Raw genomic sequence first — 10,479 nt, 5'->3', positions numbered from 1 at the left:
GTGCGGAAAAATAATTAACATGCGGTACTCTTTAAGTCATATGTCAGTCCAGAGTGAGACTAAATTTTCTTTAATCTCGCCAAGCAGAAAATTCAAGAAGGATTTGATCTGCTTCCTGCAGTTACAGACTTAAAGCAAACAGAGTTGTCAACGAAATTTGCATTTCTTGAACAAATTTCCAAGAAACTGTGTTGAAAATCAACTTAAAAACACCTGCATTTCACAAAGTCTTCAACTGTGCTCATCAATGTTTTCACAAATATCCCAAGCGTCGTTATTTATCTTTTCTAGGAAATGACTTTTCATTGACAATTTCCATATCTCGCCATGGGTTGTCCCGCTCAAAGAGCGAAATTTTCACTGATTATTTTTCAGGGGCCGCTCCCATGTAGATGAGATTTCCCTTTATAACACAGAGTGGTAAGTACTGATATCCAGTTTCTAAATCAGTAAAAAATATGATAATTCGGCTTAACTTTTGGCAATTTTTTTGGATTTTGAGGTGAGATCATTATCATACCTCGAATGATACCATACTCAAGTTAGCCACATGTTGCTGACGTTTCAGGCCGTATTGTCTGGCGGTCGATCTGTGTCTTCTTTGGAACATTTTCAATTGCAATACCAAATATGATTTTTTTTCCATTGAATGGGAATCTTTGACTAAAAATTAGAATTCTATTCAGCTTAAGGAGAAACGTTTATACCGTGATCAGAGTAACGAGCTCTGGTTTTAGTTTAAAGAGATTTCATTTGTAAATGAACCGTAGTCAAGATTGTTTTGCTAAAGGTCTTGATAGTACATTTCAAAACGAGCGTTAGGTATCAAACAAACTACAGTCAGATATATCGGGATCATTGAACTAAGTAATTTGCCAAACACGATGTGGGGTTTGTGCCAAATCCATTCTCGTTGTCACTTTTATGCACCGAGAAAAAGTAGATTAACAATGAAACACTATAGGGCGTGCTCGAGCACGAAGTCAATCAATATATGAGGTACGTGTCTACAAGAAGTGGTCGAAAGTAAAACCTAACTCGTCAGTAAAACCTAACTCCTTCTACCTCGAGAATTATCAAAACATCATGCAATTGTGAATTATATATATTACAAGCAAAGCTCAAACTACAAATTAGTGTTAGTTAAAATAAGACAAATAGAAACCTCAGAGAACTATCACAGCTGATTCAAAGAATATACATTCAATTAGCTTTTCAGGTTTCTTTCGCTTCATATTTCTACCAGACAATGGCAAAATGATTTCAAGCAAAGCAAGCAAAACTGTTCCCATGGCACCAAGACAGACACCTGCGCTACGTTTCTACAAGACATTCATACTAATTATGGTTATCCAAAGTCCATCAAAAGCGACAATGACACCAGCAATATCATCTTCAAGTGTGACAACTAATGTTACAACAAGTCCTGAACCAACAACTACTATGAGACCAGCAACATCGTCTACAAGTGTAGCAACTAATGTTACAGCAACTGTTAAATCAACAACGACAATGACACCAACGACATCCCCTACAAAAGTGACAACCAATGTTATAACAAGTCCTGAAAGAACAACAAGAATGATACCAGCAACATCGTCTACGAGTGTAACAACTAATGTTACAACAACTGCTGAACTAATAACGACAATGAAAACAGCAACATTATATACAAGTGCAGCAACTAATGTTACAACAGGTGCTGAACCAACAACAATGATACCAGCGACATCATCTACAAGTGTGGCAACTAATGTTACAACAAGTGCTAAACCAACAGCGACAATGACACCAGCGACATCATCTACAAGTGTGACAACTAATGTTACAACAAGTGATGAACCAACAGCGACAATGACACCAGCAACATCGTCTACAAGTGTGACAACTAACGTTAAAACAAGTGCTAAACAAACGACATTAATGACACCACCGTCTACTAGTGTGACAACTAATGTTAGAACAAGTGTTGGAAAAACAACATCAATGAAACCAACGACATCGTCTACAAGACTGGCAACTAATGTTACAACAAGTGCTGAACCAACAACAACAAGGACAGCAGCAACATCGTCTACAAGTGTAAAAACTAATGTTACAAAAACTGCTGAACCAACAACAATAATGACACAAGGAACATCGTCTACAAGTGTAACAACTAATACTTCGCCAATTGCTGAACCAACAACAACAATGACACCAGCGACATCGTCTACAAGTGTGGCAACTGATGTTACAACAAGTGCTGAACCAACAGTGATAATGACACCAGCAACATCATCTGCTACTGTGAAAAATAATGTTACAACAAGTGCTGTGGCAAGAACGACAATGACACCAGCGACATTGTCTGCAAGTGTAACAAATAATGTTACAACAAGTGCTGAACCAATAGCGACAATCACACCAGTGGCATCGCCTACAAGTGTGACAACTAATGTTACAACAAGTGCTGAACCAACAAGGACAATGACACCAGTGACATCGTCTGCAAGTGTAACAAATAATGTTAAAACAGGTGCTGAACCAACAGCGACAATCATACCAGCGGCATCTCCTACAAGTGTGGCAACCTATGTTACAACAACTGCCAAACCAATAACAACAACAACAGCGACCTCGCCTTCAAGTGGGACAACTAATGTTTCAACAAATGCTTAAGCAACAGCGACAATGAAGACAGCGACATCGTCTAGAAGTGTAACAACTAATGTTACAGCAACTGCTGAGCCAACAACGAGAATGACACCAGCGACATCGTCTGCAACTGTGACAGCTAATATTACAACAAGTGCTGAACCAACAGCAACAATGATACCAGCAACATCATCTGCTACTGTGAAAACTAATGTTACAACAATGACACCAGCAACATCGCATACAAGTTTGACAACTAATATTACAAAAAGTGCTGAACGAAGAACAACAATGACAGCAGCGACATCATCTGCCACTGTGACAACTAATGTTGCAATAAGTGCTGAGGCAACAACGACAATGACACCGACATCGTCTGCAAGTGTAACAACTAAGGTTACAACAAGTTCTGAACCAAAAGCGACAATGACACCAGCAGCATCGCCTACAAGTGTGCCAGCCTATGTTACAACAAGTGCCAAACCAATAACAACAACAACAACAACAACAGTGACATTGCCTACAGGTGTGACAACTAATGTTACACCAACTGCTGAACCAGCAACAACAATGACAGCAGCGACATCTCCTACAAGTGTGAAAACTAATGTTACAACACGTGCTGAACCAACAACATCAATGACACCAGCGGCATCGCCTACAAGTGTGACAACCTATGTTACAACAACTGCCAAACCAACAACAACAACAACTCTAGCGGCATCGCCTACAAGTGTGACAACTACTGTTAAAACAACTGCTGAACCAGCAACAACAATGACACCAGCAACATCTCCTACAAGTGTAACAACTAATTTTCCAACAAATTCTGAAGCAACAGCGACAATGAAAACAGGGGCATCGTCTAGAAGTGTAACAACTAATTTTTCAACAAATGCTGGAGCAACAGCGACAATGAAAACAGCGGCATCGTCTGGGAATGTAACAACTAATGTTACACCAACTGCTGAGCCAGCAACGAAAATGACACCAGCGACATCGTCTGCAAGTGTGACAGCTAATGTTACAACAAGTTCTGAACCAACACCAACAATGATACCAGCGACATCGTCTAGAAGTGTAACAACTAATGTTACAGCAACTGCTGAGCCAACAACGACAATGACACCAGCAACATCGCCTACCAGTGTGACAACTAATGTTACAATAAGTGCTGAACGAAGAACAACAATTACTCCAGCGACATCATCTACAAGTGTGGCAACTAATGTTACAACAAGTGATGAACCAACAACAGCAATGACACTAGCGACATCGTCTACAAGTGTGACAACTAATGTTACAAGAGCTGCTGAACCAACAACAACAGTGACACCAGCGAAATCGTCTACTAGTGGGACAACTAGTGTTACAACAACTCCTGAACCAACAACGAGAATAACACAAGCAGCATCGCCTACAAGTGTGACAACTAATGTTACAACAAGTGCTAAACCAACAAGGACAATGACACCAGCAACATTGGCTACAAGTGTGACAACTAATGTTACAACAAGTGCTAAACCAACAAGGACAATGACACCAGCAACATTGGTTACAAGTGTGACAAATGATGTTACACTAAGTGATGAACCAACAGCAACAATGACATCAGCGACATCGCCTGCAAGTGTGACAACTAATGTTACTACAAGTGCTCAACCAACAAGGACAGTGACACCAGCAACATTGACTGCAAGTGTAACAACTAATGTTACAACAAGTGCTCAACCAACAGCGATAATGACACCAGCAGCATCATCTTCCACTGTGACAACTAATGTTACGACAGATGCTGAACCAAAAACAACAAGGACACCACCGACATCGTCTACAAGTATGAGAACTAATGTTAAAACAAGTGCTGAACCAACAACAACAATGACACAAGCGACATCATCTACAAGTGAAACAACTAATGTTACAACAAGTGATGAACCAACAACAACAATGACATCAGCGACATCGCCTGCAAGTGGGATAACTAATGTTAAAACAAGTGCTGAACCAACAGCGACAAGGACACCAGCAACATCGTCTGGAAGTGTGACAACTAATATTAAAAGAAGTGCTGAACCAACAACAACAATGAGACCACCGGCATCGCCTACAAGTGTGACAACTAATGTTAAAACAACTGCTGAACCAACAACAACAACAACAACAATGACACCGGCGACATCGGCTACTAGTGTGACAACTAATGTTGCAACAAGTTGTGAACCAACAACGACAATGGCACCAGCAACATCGTCTACAAGTGTGACAACTAATGTTAAAAGAAGTGCTGAACCAACAACAACAACAACACTAGCGACATCTCCTACAAGTGTGACAACTAATGTTGCAACAAGTGCTGAACCAACAAGGACAATGACACCAGCGACATTGGCTATTAGTGTAACAACTAATGTTACAACAAATGCTCAACCAACAGCGAGAATGACACCAGCAGCATCATCTACCACTGTGACAACTAATGTTACAACAAATACTGAACCAAAAACAACAATGACACCAGCGACATCGCCTAGAAGTGTGACAACGAAGTTTACAACAAATGCTGAACCAACAACTAAAATGAGAAAAGAAACATCGTCTACAAGTGCGACAACTAGCGTTAAAACAAGTGATGAACCAAAAGCGACAATAACACTAGCAAGATCGTCTACAAGTGTGACAACTAATGCCACAACAAGTGATAAAACAAAAGCGACAATGACATCATCAACATCGTTTACCGCTGTGACAACTAACGTTAAAACAAGTGCTGCGGCAACAACAACAATGACAACACCAACATCGTCTACCAGCGGGACAACTAATATTACGACATATGATGAACCAACAGCGACAATGCAAGCAGCAAGATCTTCTCTAGATGTGACACGTGGTGTTGCAACAAGTGATAAGCCAACAACGACAGTGATGCTAAAAACGCCATCTTTTATAAGTGTGATATTTAAGGCGACCTTTTTAAGTGATTCACTGACAACAACTACTGAAACCTCTTTAAGTATTGAGCCAACCGGGGCAATGACACCAACAAGGTCTTTCTTTGTAAGTGACATGTCTGAGGTTGCTAGAAGTGATTCAGTAACGAGGACAGTAGTAACATCAGTGGCTCTCTCTTTGACTCAAAGAAATGAGGCTACGAGGAGTGAAGCCGGAACGACAACATTGGATGTACCAAAATCGACAGAGAAGTCGATATCGTCTCCTACAAGTGCAATATCTGATGCCGCAACCAATTATGCAACAACAACTCCAGGAACAACCGCAGTGGTACTAGGATTTCGTTCCTCTTCGGACGTATTTAGAAGTGCGACTCCGAAGACACTAACACGAACATCTTCTTACCTTTTGGTCTTTTCAACGTCCCTGAAATTCTCTCCTATGAAGACTTGGACTGTTGGGACAACTACAAGTACACCGTCCTCATCGTCTTGTTCAAAGGGGTATATTGGAGTAGATTGCACAGGTAAGGCTATCCGCTAGATACTTTTATTACAATGATTTTTCTGACCTCATGTTACATTCGACTTCCATTTCATTTTCGTTCGACCAATGTGATAGCACGTCATGGTGTTTAAGAACCGAACAATAAGAGAAAGTGGCTTTGCGTAAGAGTGAGGTAAATTTAGATTAATTTTCAGCAACAGCTTAACAAATAGCCACGGTATCTGTGTCATAAAGAGCGAAATTTGCTCTTAAATGGGTCCTTTGCAGCTAACATTGACATGATGCAAAATGTCAGTGCCATGCTGCGAGAGCAACAGAAGTAATCAAACAGAAGTAAAACTTGGGTGGTCAAGATTGCTTTGTTTCGGATATCCCAATACCATGTGAACGGTAGCTGCAAGGGGCCCTGCATTGTCCACTTCCGAACACAATTTTTAAATCTTCCAATATATTGCTTTTTGTAACACGTTTAGAAATTGACCAATGCCATCCAAACCCATGCAGGAATGGTGGAACGTGCGCGCAACAAATAAACTTGTTCACTTGTGAATGTGCAGTGGAATATGAGGGCGACAAATGCGAAAACGGTAAGAAATAGACAAGCTTCCATTTTTCTAGGCATTCATTAATCTTTCATAATTTTGTATGTCCGAATGTGGATTTTTGAAGTAGATAAAACACTTTAATCAAATCTTAACTTCTTGTTGGACAATTCAAAGGAGACGTGCTTGTGTAAAATGAAAACCTCAATACAATCTTGTGTCGTATTTTTCTCTTTTTAGAGAAACCACCTCCAAAAAAGTATAAAAGCACAGTTAAAGTGCAGGCGAGCTATCGACCATCTTACAGTAACCTGGATTCATCTGAATCCCGCGTCTTTGTTACGAATTTTTCTGACACGGTTGAATCTTTCTTCCGTGATGCCCGACTGCCCGGGTTCCGAAGTATTCAGGTGACAAGGCTATCAAATGGAAGTGTGGTGGTGGAGTTTATCATTCTAGTAGAGCACAATTCCAATACGACAAAGGATGCCATAGTTACCGCTCTGATAGATGGGAACAGCACAGGAACTCTTGGAGTGGTGTTAATTGGGAATATCAACATAGAGGAAATTATAGAGTTGTCTACTACAGACATTCCAGCTACGAGAGCTGTAGAAAAAGGTAACAAAGGTGCTTTGTAACATGTACAGTAGAACTTTGTTTACCAGAGCCATCTGTGGGCCACCAAATTTAATTGGATCGATGAAATACGGTGGGCATTTCAAAGGGGTCCTTATAACAAAGAAACGAAAACAACTGAGTGACATTTTATTTGGGCCAAAAGACCGCAAGAGATATAACGAGGCCTTTTGTTCAACATTTTTAAGTCTTTTAACTTTTTTTCTACAAATCCCATTTTCACGGAAACGATTACAAAAGGCCGCGATATTCAGCCATATTAACTAGTAATACTGATATATATAGAAGAGTAAACAAGGCGTTCCGAGATTGACATCCTTGGTTTTCGTTTGAACCTCAAAAAGTTTTGACAATGAGGCTACTGGGATATATTTACTGTTATTTCAACAGAATCTGATCAACTCGAGAAATGGATCATCGTGACGATATTAGCTGGAGCAGTTGTCACCGTTCTCATTCTGATAATTGTCATTTTAGCTGTAAGTATTTCCCTCCATTGTGGTAATCAGTCTTGTAAATTAGAATCAATCTCCTCGAGGTGTTGACAAACAAAACTGATTTACGTCTTTAAGGGAAGTTTCCGCGGCCTACCAGAATCTTCCGTTCACTGTCACAGTTATCCTCATCGTTTCGACTGGGACACAAGGCCATGAACGGAGGATAAATGTACTGAGTACCGTGCACCCATGCCTCGAGCTCATTTCAAGGGCGGATCCAGCGAACCAGGCTTGATCTAGAGCAAGGATCGCGATCACCTGTTAGGGCATCCTGACATAACGATTTGGGGCAGGGGCGAGGGCGGGGTGGCGGTGCATGAGGGAAGAGGGTAACCTAGCATGCAATCCAGGAGAACGAACATTATTCCTTGTCGCTTCATCCCATAGAACCAGGATTATTGAAAACGACAGCACCAGTAAAGTATACAATCTGCGGCTCGTTGTGTTCCTAAACTTAGGCCGCAGCTTACCTTATCATTACCATTAAATTGTGTTAATTTATGTCATAAACCCACAGTTAAAATACAGACGTGTTGTCAGAGCAAACAACGACGAGCTCAAACTGAGGAATGGAAATTGGAAATTCATGAAAGATAATCAAGGCACTATGCGAGCTACCGCTTGCAAGCTGGTAAGCAGTGGAAATTCCCGGGTTAAATATTCGTCAGAAAGAGATCAATGACCAACATTTTAATGTATAATAAAGAAGACAAGAGGTTTGGGAAAGATGTATCTCTCGGTAGTATAAGACAGATGAATATAAACCACCTGATTTTAAATGAATTCATAAACACCGGCTGAATAATTTAATCCAGGACTGGTTTGATGAGATGCTGGCTATGTAGTTCATGAGGGTTTAATTAATGAGATACATGCCATAATGGTAAAGGAAGGATTTTGATCGAGATTTGTCCAGATTTCTATCATTGATTATAAAATATCTAAGTTAATACGCACGCTTTCATTGGTTGATAGGTGTGTTAAGATGAGAGTATGTAAACACGATTGTGACGTTTTAGATTCGGGCATATTCTAGAGAAATATTTTATCAGAGCAACAGAGCACGTTTTCCGTGTATACATAGTCTATACTTAACACTTGCGAGATTGGAAGAATTCCTGACAGTTATGCAAACATGTGACTGCGTCTCTGGTTTGCATAACTGTCTCGAATTCCCCGAGCCCCCATCGTGTTTAGATGAGGCGATGTAAACACAGGAAAAGTGCTCTATTGCTTAGATGCCCGCCATTTTTCTGTCTCGTTTTTGCTGTTCACTTGTCTTGATTATCTTTAGCTGTGTTTCTGTTGTTGTTTTGAAGAAGGACCTGAGAAATTGTATTTATTTTTATCTTTCACTAATTAGGAGCTACAGATGTCACTGGCACAGCTAAATCATTGTAACAATAATAAATAAATAAATGCGTCGGTCTGTGAAACTGACAGTAATGGTCCGACGAGATACAAGATGGAAAATACAGAAGGAGAACTTAGCGTTTCTGGACACAAACTAATTAGCGCCTTCTAATTGCTCAGTAGGATTAGGTATTCACCACGATTGGTCTGTCGGCAGCAACCTCGTTCCCAGGGTCTCTCTTCTTCCAGGGGGCGGAAAGAAGAGAGACCCTGGGAACGAGGTTTACAACAGCCCTCCTCCCTAGCAACATGTCTTTCCTAATAGCTCGTTTAGGAGGGAACTAAGAGCTCGATTGACTCGAAGCTTGCAGACGTTTCTTACTCCTTGTTTAAAAATAGTACCTAATTAAAGGTCTTGATAGTTTTATCAAATTCTCGTTTAAGGAATGAAACCTTCTTTTCTATCTCTTTATACTTCATAATATTTGTCGTAATTTTTCTAGTAGAGAATTAAACCCGAGCCGCAAGATATGAAAAAGGAACCCTCAGGAATCTGTGGCTATTTTATACTGTATTAATATAATACTTATAAATTTTAATATCTCTTTCAAGGGCCTATTATGCGCCAAATATTTTGCCGTTAAAGCGTCTTTCTAGTCATTTTCAAATAGTTAGAAACTCGAAAGAAACAATTTGCGAAATTTGTAGAAAAATCCTATTCGTTGGGGAGTTGTATAATCGTTTTCTAATAGTTTTGGAAAGAGTACTTATTTTTTCTAAGCTCACATAAAATATGCACCTAGGGTAATTTTTTAGAATGCCTGAATAAAACTAATTTTTTGCATTAGTGAAAACTTTGAAGCCCTGGGATTATATTCGTTTCACAGTTTTCATTTGCCTACTTTGGCGGTGGGGGTGGGGGGTGGGGGAAAGGGGTGTGGGGGTGTGGTCAAATGTGCCTCTCAAAGTCACAATATCATACTCTCAAGAGTTTCAAATAAGATGACGTGCAAATTGTGAAATGAAACAAATGACTTTCCGCTGTAAGAACATCCCGTGACGATACGCCCTAATTTTCATGTCGTAACGTTTGGGAAGCAGGGATGGCGCAGTGTTGAGAGAGCTCGCCTCCCACCAGTATGGGTTGACTTTATTACTGTTTCTAGCCTTGCTCCGGTTTTCTTCCCTCCATGCTTAAAAACCAACATCTCCAAATTCCAATTCGACCAGGATAGGGCACTTGCATGAAAACCAGCTAAGCCTGATGTGGCTTCCTTTCTAAAATTGTAGTACATTTATTTATTTATTTATTTATTTATTTGTTTATTTGTTTATTTATTTAACGATAG

General features: G+C 40.0%; 1 pseudogene across 1 annotated transcript; it reads left to right on the top strand.

The window, feature by feature from the left end:
* The first annotated feature begins 262 nt into the window (after nt 1–262).
* LOC110058505 (uncharacterized) lies at nt 263–9,984 on the top strand (annotated as a pseudogene). The gene is made up of 6 exons (XR_016207066.1): nt 263–420; nt 1,247–6,118; nt 6,882–7,262; nt 7,671–7,759; nt 8,295–8,408; nt 9,141–9,984. The product of XR_016207066.1 is annotated as an uncharacterized LOC110058505 (transcript).
* The last annotated feature ends 495 nt before the right edge of the window (nt 9,985–10,479 follow it).

This window comes from Orbicella faveolata, unplaced genomic scaffold (assembly GCF_042242905.1).
Source record: "Orbicella faveolata isolate gen_17 unplaced genomic scaffold, um_ofav_v1 contig_2, whole genome shotgun sequence".
Lineage (NCBI taxonomy): Eukaryota > Metazoa > Cnidaria > Anthozoa > Scleractinia > Merulinidae > Orbicella > Orbicella faveolata.
This window is presented reverse-complemented; position numbering and strand designations above follow the sequence as displayed.